Here is an 11,735-nt window from a genome sequence, read left to right on the forward strand (position 1 = left end):
TAGAAGAGAAAAATAACAAAGAGCACATATTATAGACACACCACAGAGAAAAGGGCAATTCGGCCCAGGTCAGCCATCTTGGCCATTTTCCTCATTACAGAGATTGGTCTTGGGTTAAATAGGGAGAATTGTAGACCTTGAAGATGGCTTTCTGATTGGTGGCTATCCTTTCTGTTTCTTGTAATGTTATGACTTCAAAGATTTATTGCCCCATCCTTATGTACTCAACATTTTGAGCATACTCTTTATTCTTCTGTAGCCCTCTTCGCCCATATCCATGTCAGCTAGCTTTGGTTTAGCAGCTGATCATGCCATCTGCCAGTTCTATAGACCACATGTTCTGATTGACTACTTTGCACTAACTCACACTAGAATTACTCTGATTTAAAAAAATATGCCATGTTATACATGCATCTGAACAACATGTGGTAGCACATAGTACATTATGTATCAGGTAAAAATAGGGAATAAACATTTTCAGAACAAATACTGTAGTATATTCCCTAAAGTATTAAGTACTACAATTGTTTTATTGAAATGTATAATCATACGTAACTGGTATTTTTGTCAATAAACCTGCTTTTATTTAGGAGGTAGTATGTACAGAAATAGCTCTTAGACATAATATTAAGTTATCGTAAAAACAACTCCACTTCCATTTCTATTCAAGATGGGTAATTTAGGTATCAATTCCCTCACTTTCTAGAGCAATGAGTTCTCTTCTTCATAGGCAGAACACAGATTCTGATAGCCTTCTTGCTTTAGAGCTGGCCCTGACATCACCCTGACACACTGGCATGGCTTTTTCTTCCCACCAGGTTTCTATCAGATAGGGAAGCTTTATGGTTGCACACTGAAGACTGACCACCCCAATCTCCAGTCCATGTCTCCCAACTTGAGATAGGATATTCCTTACAGTACCTGAAGTCCATTAGTCCATTAGTCCATTATCTATCTATCTATCTATCTATCTATCTATCTATCTATCTATCTATCTATCTATCTATCTATCTATCTATCTATCTATCTATCTATCTATCTATCTATCTATCTATCTGTCTATCTGTCTATCTGTCTATCTGTCTATCTGTCTATCTGTCTATCTGTCTATCTGTCTATCTATCTATCTATCTATCTATCTATCTATCTATCTATCTATCTATCTATCTATCTATCTATCTATCTATCTATCTATCTATCTATCTATCTATCTTTCTGTCTGTCTGTCTGTCTATCTATGCTCTATTTTGTGTGCCAGTACTGGAGTTTGAACAGAAAGCCTCATGCTCTTCCTTAGCTGTTTTTGTTCAAGGTTGTCAGCCTCCCATTTTAGCCACACTTCTGCTTCCAATTTTTTGCTGGTTAATTAAATATAAGAGGCTATGGACTTTCCTGCCCAGGGTGGCTTTGAAACACAATCCTCAGATCTCATCCTTCCAAGTAGCTAGGATTACAAATGTGAGCCACCCCTGGGTGACTTCTTATCTTCATACACCTCCTATGGTTTGTGTCATCACCCAAAGGGCTTCTAGCCATAGAAAGCTTACCCATTCTGTCCATGGTTTCAAGATGGAGGCAGCCAAAACTGACAGTCTCAAAGCCTGTGATTTCATCCCACTAGACCCTACCGAAGCCTTCACCACATGAGGCATCTCCCTGCCATGTTCTAGCTCCAATCTTTTTATATCCTTTCTCCCTTTTCTCACCTTCTACCCAGACATGCATAATCTCATCATTACCTTGGAACTAGTCATCTATCCATCCCATTCCTGGCATTTAAAGAACCCCTGGATTCCAATAGCTCAAGCCTGTATTCCTAGCAACTCAGGAGTCTGAGATCTGAGGATTGTGGGTCAAAGTCAGCTTAGTAAGAGTGAAGCCCACGAGAACCTTACCTTCACTTAACTACTAGAAGTTGAGCTGTGGTTCAAGTGACAGAACACGCTAGCATTAAGTAATAAAGTTCAGGGACCATGTACAGGCCCAGGTCTGTTGTGCATGTACACAAATACGCATGAAAACACATAATGTAATCTGGTTTTATTGTTTGGTGTTTGAATAAGGCTACTTGTTTACAACCTTAGGAAAGAGCACATTTCAGTTGCTTTTTCTACAGTGAACTTGGATGTAAGTCCTGTGTTGTCCTCAAACCCCTGAGTTTCAACAACTGAATATTACAAGTACTGGGATGTTATGCCTGAATGAAATCAACTGATGGTTGAGTCTGCCTTTGCCAGCTGACACTGTCCACAGGGTACTTCTAGTCTTTAGACACTTCCTATGGAAGTGACTGTCCCTTGTAATGTAAAGACTTTTCAGCGGGGGGGGGGGGAGGGTGTTGGGCTGGTAGGGATGGTAAGGGGAAAAAAAGGAGGCAACAATGCTTAATAAGAAATGTACTCATTACCTTGTTCATGTAATTGTAACCCCTCTGTACAATGTTTTCACAATAAAACTTACTAATAATAAATCAAACAAACAAAAAAGACTTTTCTGCCCCCTGGCTCCTGAAACCTCTTCTGAAGTTTTCTTCCTCCTGTTGTCAGGATTCAGCTCATGTGTGCTCCTCTCCAAAAGGCTGAGCAAGCTTTCTTGGAAGATGCATTCTGTCTCCAGGGAGAATGAGACATAATACCTCTTTGGGCAGTAACTCAGGTTTCTGCCCAATCCCATCTGCCAAGATTTTGACTGGGCACTCAGAGCTGCAGCTAATATGGAATGAATGAAAAAGACAACAGTGAAAAAGAAGACCTCCCAAAAGAGCTTAGAGAAAGAGTCATAGATTGGAAATTGCTTGGAATATGGTCTTCCCTCCATGAGGCCTCTCCATTTACTAGCTAGCATTCCTGGGCTGGAGTGCCTCTTTGTGGCTCCACCCTTGGTCATGTATACAATTCCTATATTGCCAATGTAACATCAAAAGCTGATGTTCCCAGGGACATTGGAGGGGACAGCAAGAGGTAGCTACCTATTACTTACACACAAACTACTTAGGCTGTCTAAAGAAATGAAGTCTGGTCATTTGTAGCATTGTGTTGGCAAATTCACCATCTATGGATGGGAGTGCACCTTAATCCTAGTGGAGCTAGAAGAGTCATACAAACGGATTACCCTGAAGCTTTGAGCAGAGCTAGCTGTTGCTGCTGGCTTCTCGACTATTTTGTCTTTGAAGTACCAAGAAATTGATGAAAACATCAGCACATCAAAGCAATTCTCAGTGTTCTTTTGTCACAAGAGTTCCAAAATAAGTTTCCAGCAATAGTTTTGCAAAAGCTTTGGCTGCTCTGTCCCCAGGAGAGACGTCACCTGCCCAAAGTGCCTATTGGACCTGGACATCATCTTAGAAACCAGCTCATCTGGGCTTGTTTGAGGGCTCTCGAGGTAGAGGCGGGGGTGGGAAGTTGATATCCCCAGACCTTATGTCTTTTATCGAGGCATTATCTCTTATTATAATGGTCTCTTTTCTTTTCAGTGAATATCAAGTGTTGTCCTGAATACTGGGTACAAAGCTGTGAACAGAATGAGGTACTTTCATCATGGGGCTTATTTATTGCTGCACAGCCTAATGCATCATAAATAAGTGGAGATTATGCAGAATATTATGAGAAAAAGGCATGGTAAGGAAAGCCAAACTGTATGATTTCACAATTGAGGGATGTGTAGCTTATACACAAAGCCCAAAAAACAAACAGCTTTAATGTTGTTTCTCTTTTTTTTTTTTTTTTTTTTGGTGGTAGTAGGGCTTGAACTTTGGGATTGGGCGTTGTCCTTGTGCTCTTCAGCTGAGGTCGAGAACTCTATTTGGTTTTCTGGTGATTATTTGGAGATAAGAATCACAGGGAGGGCTGGGAAGGTGGCTCAGTGGTAGAGAGCTCTCCTTGCATACTTGAGGCCCTGGGTTCGATTCTTCAGCACCACATAAGCAGAAAAAAAAGCCAGAAGTGGCGCTGTGGCTCAAGTGGTAGAGTGCTAGCCTTGAGCTGAAGAGCTGAGGGACAGCACCCAGGCCCAGAGTTCAGGCCCCACCACCCGACCCCCACGCCAAAATAAAAAAGAATTGCAGGGAGTTTCCTGCCCATGTTGGTTTTGAATCGTGATCCTCAGATCAGCCTCCTCAGTAGCTAGGTTTACAGGTGTGAACCACTGGTGCCTGGCTAATGTTGCTTCTTACTTGCTCACCTTTGGTGCCAACGACCTCCATGAGTCAAATCTCGAAGTGTCAAATTGAGAACTATCTTGTACTTTGAGAAGTTATAGGGAAATAAAAAATTCAGAGATATATGCCACAGGTTAGGGAGTCAAAGTTGGATTTGAATGTTTTGTCTCCCTTTGGGTGAATGCTTCCTCTTCAAAGATTTAACACTTTTCTCAAAAACAAAACCAAAAAATATGGGATGGATATACTTAAGCCATATCTTGTCTTGAAAGCCTTCTTGTTTTGAAATTATTTTAAACTCAAAGAAGAGTTGCAAAGAGTAGTGAGAGTTCCCACATACTTCTTCACTGCTTTTTTATTATGAACATACTATTAACATCTTATATAACCACTCTCATTTACTGATTCTAAGACATTCACATTTGCACAATATTTTCAAGCTCCAGATGTTATTTGAATTGTATCATATCCCTCTCTAATGTCTTTGTGTATGTGTTCTTGTATTAAAGTACTGATGGCCACAAAAAGGGGTCAGAAATCATTTTTTCCTTACCTGAAAAGGAAGAGGCATGGGACATAGTTCTAACAGTGTGTAAGTGTGGAGACTGCACATTTTGGAAATGGTTACAAGCCTTATTAAAAGAACTATCTAGTTAATAAAAGTTGTCACCCTGGTCAATTGTCCTGGGCCACTGCCTCAAATGTTGCCTTAAAAACCAGCTGGACACCCGCCTATCAAGCCTATGCCACATATCCTTAACCAGTCTTAGTAGAAATTTGCAGCCCAGAAAAATGTGTGATAACCCTTTTGAGTCGGTGTGGGACCCTGCTGCTGCTTCTACCCACCCTTCTGGATAAAGTTCAAGGACGGCCTTATAGTCATCTGGAAGGAAATCTATGTTGTCATCCTGACCATGTTGACCATAGTGACAGTGGACTGGACTCCTGCCTGACTCCATCACCTCTGACTGCTTCCCAGTGGAAAGCTGCTTTGGATCTGCTGAAACTGAGTCTGTGGTATATTATTTCAGTGATATCCAGTAACTCTCTCTATTCCCACAGTAGATATTGAGGGCAAGGATGATATCACTGGCTTGCCTCAGGCACTTCAAGGATTAGGAAACTAGAAATCCACTCTACAATCAAATCCTTGCTTGGTTTGGGTGTGGTAAAAGGCCGCTTCCAACAATAGCTATAAAGGAGAGATCTTTATCAATGGAGGTAGTAGGAGGAATGAAACTCACCCCTGCTATTAGAATTAAAAATTTAACAAAATTCTCCACCCAAGGGATGCCTTGAGGCATTTCTGATAACCTGGTTCCTCAAGCCAAAGAAGCAAAATGGGCCCAAAAGCCACAAAGAAATTCAGGGAAAGAAAGAGTGTAGTAAAGAAAGCCTTAGAAAGGAATTGAAAAAAAATCTCATCTGGATTAAAAAAAAAAGATATAAAAATAAGGATTGTCTTAAAATGTTTGTCACAGTGAAAAGGGGAAGAAGACAAACCCCAGAAAGTTTAAGTATGTAACAAATGGTAGGAGTATGTCTTAAAAATGAAGCTTATGAGTAAGTTGGTATGAAATTAAACTAGCTTTCATATACATAGAGTCATGATGGGTGAATTGATGTGGAACTATTCTTTATGTTTATCTGTATGGTAGGGAGGAAGGATATACCCACTTCAATCTAGATGCTGGTTTAGCTAATTAGAGCAGCCAGGTAGACTCGTTGTGAGAGGGGATTCTCTTAAATTTACCATGACTGAATGACTCCTTCCCTTTGCCCTTTTGCGCTCCCATTGCATTGTCTATTCCAAAGGGTTTATGCCCTGTGAAATGATGTTTGGCAGACCATCCTTCTTGTATCCTCGCTTAAAAACTGCAATGTTGACATAGATGACTGCTCCAGTCTTTACAGGCACTGCAGACTGTTCAACAGGAACTCCATTCCCAATTTCAGGCACTCCTGCAGGCAGCCCCTGTAGTTGGACCTAATTACTGATCATGAGACACTGTGTGGGTCATATGACATAAAAAAAACTAACTATCCTCAGTGGAAAGGACCTTATACTGCTATCCTAACAGCTCCAACCACTGTCAAGGTGAATGGGATCTGGTCCTGGATCCACGCTTCACCACTTAATGTGGCCCTGCTACCAGAAGAGACAAATGGATGGACCCTGAAAAGCCTCTCAAGCTAAGACTTATCTCATCATAATTTTTCATTTATGCTTCTGTGCTCTAAATGATGTTAACTACCACTGGCAGTTTAAAATCAGAGACAAGGGGACAGTTTTCTTACTTCTGCTATTGTAATGTCCCTGATTGTAGCAATTTAATTTTACCAACCAACTCAACTTGTGGAATATGACAAACTGCTTCAGGTATCTTGATGTCACACCCCTTCTCCTACTATGTTCTGGTGCAATGGAAGCCTATGGTCATACATTAATCCAACCTTGGCCTCTTGGATTTTGATAACAGCAGTTCCCCAATTAAATCTTTATACCAAAAGTGAAAATTTTCAGAGATTGTTATGCCACCTCTTAACCAAGAGGACAGATTTTATTCCTATAATGTTAGGGGTGAGTCTGGTTACCTCTGTTGGAGGAGCAGCTTTTGCTGGAGGTGCTGTAAGACATAGTTTAAAACTTGCTCAAGAATTTGAGGAGAGGGTAGATGAGGATACTCATGCCTCTTCAGTGTCTCTGGCATGCATACAAAGACAACTGAACTCTCTAGCGGGGGTGGCCTTGCAGAATCATACGGCACTAGACCTTCTCACAGCTTCCAAAGAGGGAACCTATGTTTTTCTAAGGGAAGAGTGCTGATACTGTGTAAATGAATCACGGCTGGAGAAGAAAACATAAAGGTTGTAGGTAAACTGTGTGAAGGACTCCACCAGCATCCATCTGCTAAACTAGATCTAGTATGGGTTCAAAGCCTTTTGGCCTGGTGGCTAGTATCCCTAGCCACCAGCAATTATACTATTTCTTCTACTTGTTATTACTGGTTCCTGTGTGGTTAAGTCTTTGATATCACTTATAGAAAAAATAATTGGGACTGTCAAGCTGATGGCCCTTCAGGCCCAGTACAGCCTCCTGAGTCAGGAAAAAGAGTCAAGAATTTGACTCAGTTACAAAAAGAAAGGGGAATGTAAGGATCTCTTAGGATTAAAGACCCCAAGACCAAGCAATGACACTGAGTCAGAATATTAACCTCTTATGGGGAACTGAGGAATGCAATAATCTCTTGCTTGAAACTGAGGAATGAAATAACAGGAAATTGCCATTGTAAAAGTCCCTTGTTTGGAAAAAAAAGTTGATGTTATCATACTAATAGAACTTTGCAGCTTGTACCTGCTTGTGTTTTTTGCCTTCATTAGCCTAGGCTGTGTTCATGTTTAGGGTCATAGTGTTAGCTCGCAAGTCTACACTGTGTCCCTGGCAGGACAACTTCTGTAACACCTAACAAACTTCTTTAATCTCTAAGCCCGCTTTGATGGACTCATTCTCAGACCCTGTAAGAATTGAAATAACAGTGATTAAGTTGTCTTAGACACTAATGAGGGGAATTTGTTTTAAGGATATCTCAGGTAACCTCAAAGTAAGAATAGAGTAGGATCAGACCTAAAATCTAGAAGTAGCCATGAACATCCATTGGCAACCTGGGAATGATTGTCTCCTGAACCCACATTCCTGTTTCAGCATTCTCACTGTTAAGAAAATGGAGGAAAACAGAAAAGGAATAGGCCAGACTCAATGATCAACAGGTGGGGACTGTTTATTGCCAGCAAGGTGCATAGACCTTTCAGGTTTGGAGGTTGTTTGAGGGACTATATTTTGGATGGACTTATATAGGGCTTGTTTTCACAAAGAAGCAGAAAATAAAAAGTGGCTTATGCTCTCTTAGGCCACAAGGAGACTTCCTTGACCAGGCCCACAAGTTGAATGTTCTACACTGGATGAAGGGCTATTGTCCCCTGGGGACCAAGTGTTATATCCTTGGCCAGGCACTGATTGGAACCTGCCTGCTGACAGGCATGTGGCCACGCTTGTTTTCTTGTACCTGGTGTCTTGCTTGAGCTGGAGGAATTAGGCAGGAATCAATCTTTCACTCACTGTAACAAATTTTTCAAGCCAAATTGCACAGATTCCAGCCTGTTACCTTTCCTGCAGCAGAATGTGGGGACATCAGGTTATACAGTGCTGTGGCGTTTTAGTGAGAGCAATGAAAAGAGTCCCCAGTATGTGACTTCTGTTAGAGTCATCGGAACTCTTGAACAGAAAAGTGTTGGTAGCTAGTTGTGATTCAGCTAGCTGCAGAAGGTCTCTGGCATCTCTAAAGGAGAACTGGGTCTCTCTGTTGACTGCCACTGGCAGGTAAGAATGTTACTGTAACAGAATAGAGTTCTAATGCCTGTTCCCAGAGCTAGGGCTGGCTCTGATTAGTAGAACCAAAGGACGAGGCTTGGGAGTGGTAGAGGCTGGTGGTCAAATGAATCTAGCTGCTCAGCAGAAAATGGAATATGAATTTTACTAAGAAATACTGGAGCATCTCTTACTCATGAGATACCCTCAAATCAGGCTTTCACTGAGCTGGATGCAGAGCAAAACAAGCACAAAGCCACTGGTAACAACCAAAAACCAGCCCTGCTTCTATTCCCTGCAAACATTCTCCAGGAAATATTGCCACACCATGCAGAACAATTCCTACCAGATCTGCTGAGTTTCTGCTAGGCCCAAAAGTCGGGTTCCCTTTCCATTTTACTTTTCATTTTCAGTCTTTTTCTCTTGCTTGTTTTTCTATGAGATCTTCTTTTATTTGTATTTATACACACACACACACACACACACACACACACACACACACACACGCATTTGTGAAAATACCTTACAGAGAAGTTACAATTACATGAGTACATGAGCAAGGTAATGAGTACATTTCTTATTAGGGATGGTAAGAGGAAACAAAGTGGGAGGCAACAATGCTTGATAAGAAATGTACCCATTACCTTTTATTTGTATTCTGTGACAAGTGATCTGAATTTTCCCTGTTACTGCTTCCAGCACATGCTGCCCTAGGTCCAATTGAACACTCTACCACAATGCCTGGACCTCTGCTGTAACAGCTTCACCTAGTCCTATAATTGAATCCCAGGAGGCTGGGAATATGGCTCAGTGATAGAATGCTTCCCTAGCATGCATGAATTCATGGGTTCGATTCCTCAGCAACACATAAGCAGAAAACACCAGAAGTGGTGCTGTGGCTCAAGTGGTACAGTGCTAGCCTTGAGTAAAAGAAGTTCAGGGGCAGTGCAAAGGCCCTGAGTTCAAGCCCCAGGACTGGCACAAAAAAGGAAAAAGAATTGAACCCCAGGGCTTCCGATGTCACATTTACAAGGCATGTTTTCTTCCTACATTGTCTGTCATGTGTATCTACAGCTTTCTCTAACAAAGGTTTTTCATTGAAACTACAGTTGCTTACATCTTAGCCTTAGGATCTGATATAGGGATTGATCTCTGGGCAACAGGGCTGGTTGAAATGCAAGACATTTCCTTAGCACAATTCAAGGGCCTACTCTACTTGTTTTAATGTTCTGGGAAAGTTTTCTTTCTTTTTTTTTTTTTTTGGGTCCAGTCGTGGGGCCTGAACTCTGGGCCTGGGCACTGTCCCTCAGCTCTTCAGCTCAAGGCTAGCACTCTACCACTTAAGCCACAGCGCCCCTTCCGGGGTTTTCTTTTTGTTTATGTGGTGCTGAGGAATCAAACCCAGGCCCTCGAGCATGCAAGGCAAGCGCTCTACCACTGAGCCACCTTCCCAGCCCCTGGGAAAGTTTTGTAAAGCAGTTTTGAAAGTTCGAAACAAGAAAGCACCAAGCTCATGGCTGGTCTCATTAACTATTGGGTGAAAACTCCAGAAAAGTGGTGGGAGGTGGGGATGTCTTCCTGCTTGGCCCATAGTAGCATGGCATGCAGCTCTTCTGCAATCAAGCATATTTCTACTGATCATATGTGGACATGGCCAGCTCATCCTGGTACTCTCCAGGTAGTATTTCTTAGGCACCAGGAACTCCATGTAATGAAGTTCAGGGAGTTTACACAGTGCAGAGAAGAGGCGCTTGAGGGTGCAGGCTCACAGCAGGTTAGCAAGGAACTTGAGCTCCTAGAGATAGAGGCAGGAACACAGGCCCAGGATCATCATGACCACATAGCTATGGGTAATAGCACACTCCACTGGGGTCCACACCCGCACTATCTGGGCAACCTGTTGCCGGAGCTTGAGGAAAGTAGAGGGATATAAATGAAGCAGATTGTGTCTACTGAGGTGCAACACATCCAGCTGGGCAGCATGGATACAGTCTGCCAAGAAGTTCATGTCCACATGGTTCAGAGCACAATTGGCCAGGTCCAGCATTCTCAATCATGTCCTGAACGGGCTGTAGAACATGGAATAATCAGCACTAATCAGGGGAGTTCCATGTGAGCAACAATGGATGTGAGCAATCCATCTGCTTGTCTGTCACAGAGAACAAAGACTACACCTTGCAGGGCAAGTCTTGTTCTTACCTGACTGCATGCAGTCTATGAAAATAGTTTGTGACACATGATGCTACATGAAATGCAAATGTCTGTGTCCATAAATATGGTTCACTGGGATGCAGGCTGGCTCCCTTGCTTTCAGACAGTCTACAGCTGCTGGGCTTGCTGTGTGGTTCAGAATTAACCTGAACCAACGAAACCTTTGTCTTCATCTCACCTAAATGGCAGATTTTATCAACAACCATTTTCATATGAAAGGAGTTATGTACATGATCCTGGAGAGAACATCCACTCTGAGAGCTTGCTACAGAGGAAATGAGGCATTAGTAAGAAAAAAGAGCCATTACTCTAACAATAGAAGAATCCATTACTATAGAGCCAGGAAGGGAAAGCCAGACATCCCCAACTGAGGCACCATATCCACAATCCAATAATTCTGATTTAGATAGTGTTGGCAGCAAGCATCAGCAAAGGGGCAGCTGGGCCCTGTCTCTGACTGAGTCCCTCACTGTCTGTGCATGCCCCTCTTGATATCATAACTGCAAATGGGTGAAACTATTAGCTAAGACCTTATGATAATCCTGCTTATGGAGGAGGCCAGGCATTCCCCCAATTCTCATGAATGATCTTGGGTTAATATCTGCTCAGAAAGGCCAGGGTGACACTGCAGTCCCACAGTCAGCTGACAACAACCTCATGTCACCCAGCTGAGCCAGATTTCTATACCTGACCTGAGATAATGCCAGTCACACAGTGTTGGGAACTTTTTTGCACCACAATAGACAGCTACAGGAGCCACTATAGTTAGCTTTGCCTTATAAAGCAACATTCTAGACCCATTAGTTAGCATGTTCTTTTCACAGAGACCTCTCCCTCTCCCTTCCCCCTCCCCCTTTCCCTCTCTGTCCTGCTCTTCTTGCTTTCCCCCACTCTTCCTCCTATCTATGCTAGGGATTACAGCCAGGGTTTTTCATGTGCTGGTCAAACACTGTAGCATCAAGGCACATTTTAGCCCTCATTTTTCTTTCTTTCTTTTTTCTT

General features: G+C 42.3%; 1 pseudogene; it reads right to left on the minus strand.

Annotated features, from left to right (window-relative positions):
- Positions 1 to 10,569, minus strand: part of LOC138837812 (tubulin beta-2 chain-like) — a 48,373-nt pseudogene extending 37,804 nt beyond the window's left edge.
- Between the last annotated feature and the right edge of the window lie 1,166 nt (positions 10,570 to 11,735).

This window comes from Dipodomys merriami, unplaced genomic scaffold, assembly GCF_024711535.1.
Source record: "Dipodomys merriami isolate MVZ:Mamm:240054 unplaced genomic scaffold, mDipMer1.0.p SCAF_276, whole genome shotgun sequence".
Classification (NCBI taxonomy): Eukaryota; Metazoa; Chordata; class Mammalia; order Rodentia; family Heteromyidae; genus Dipodomys; species Dipodomys merriami.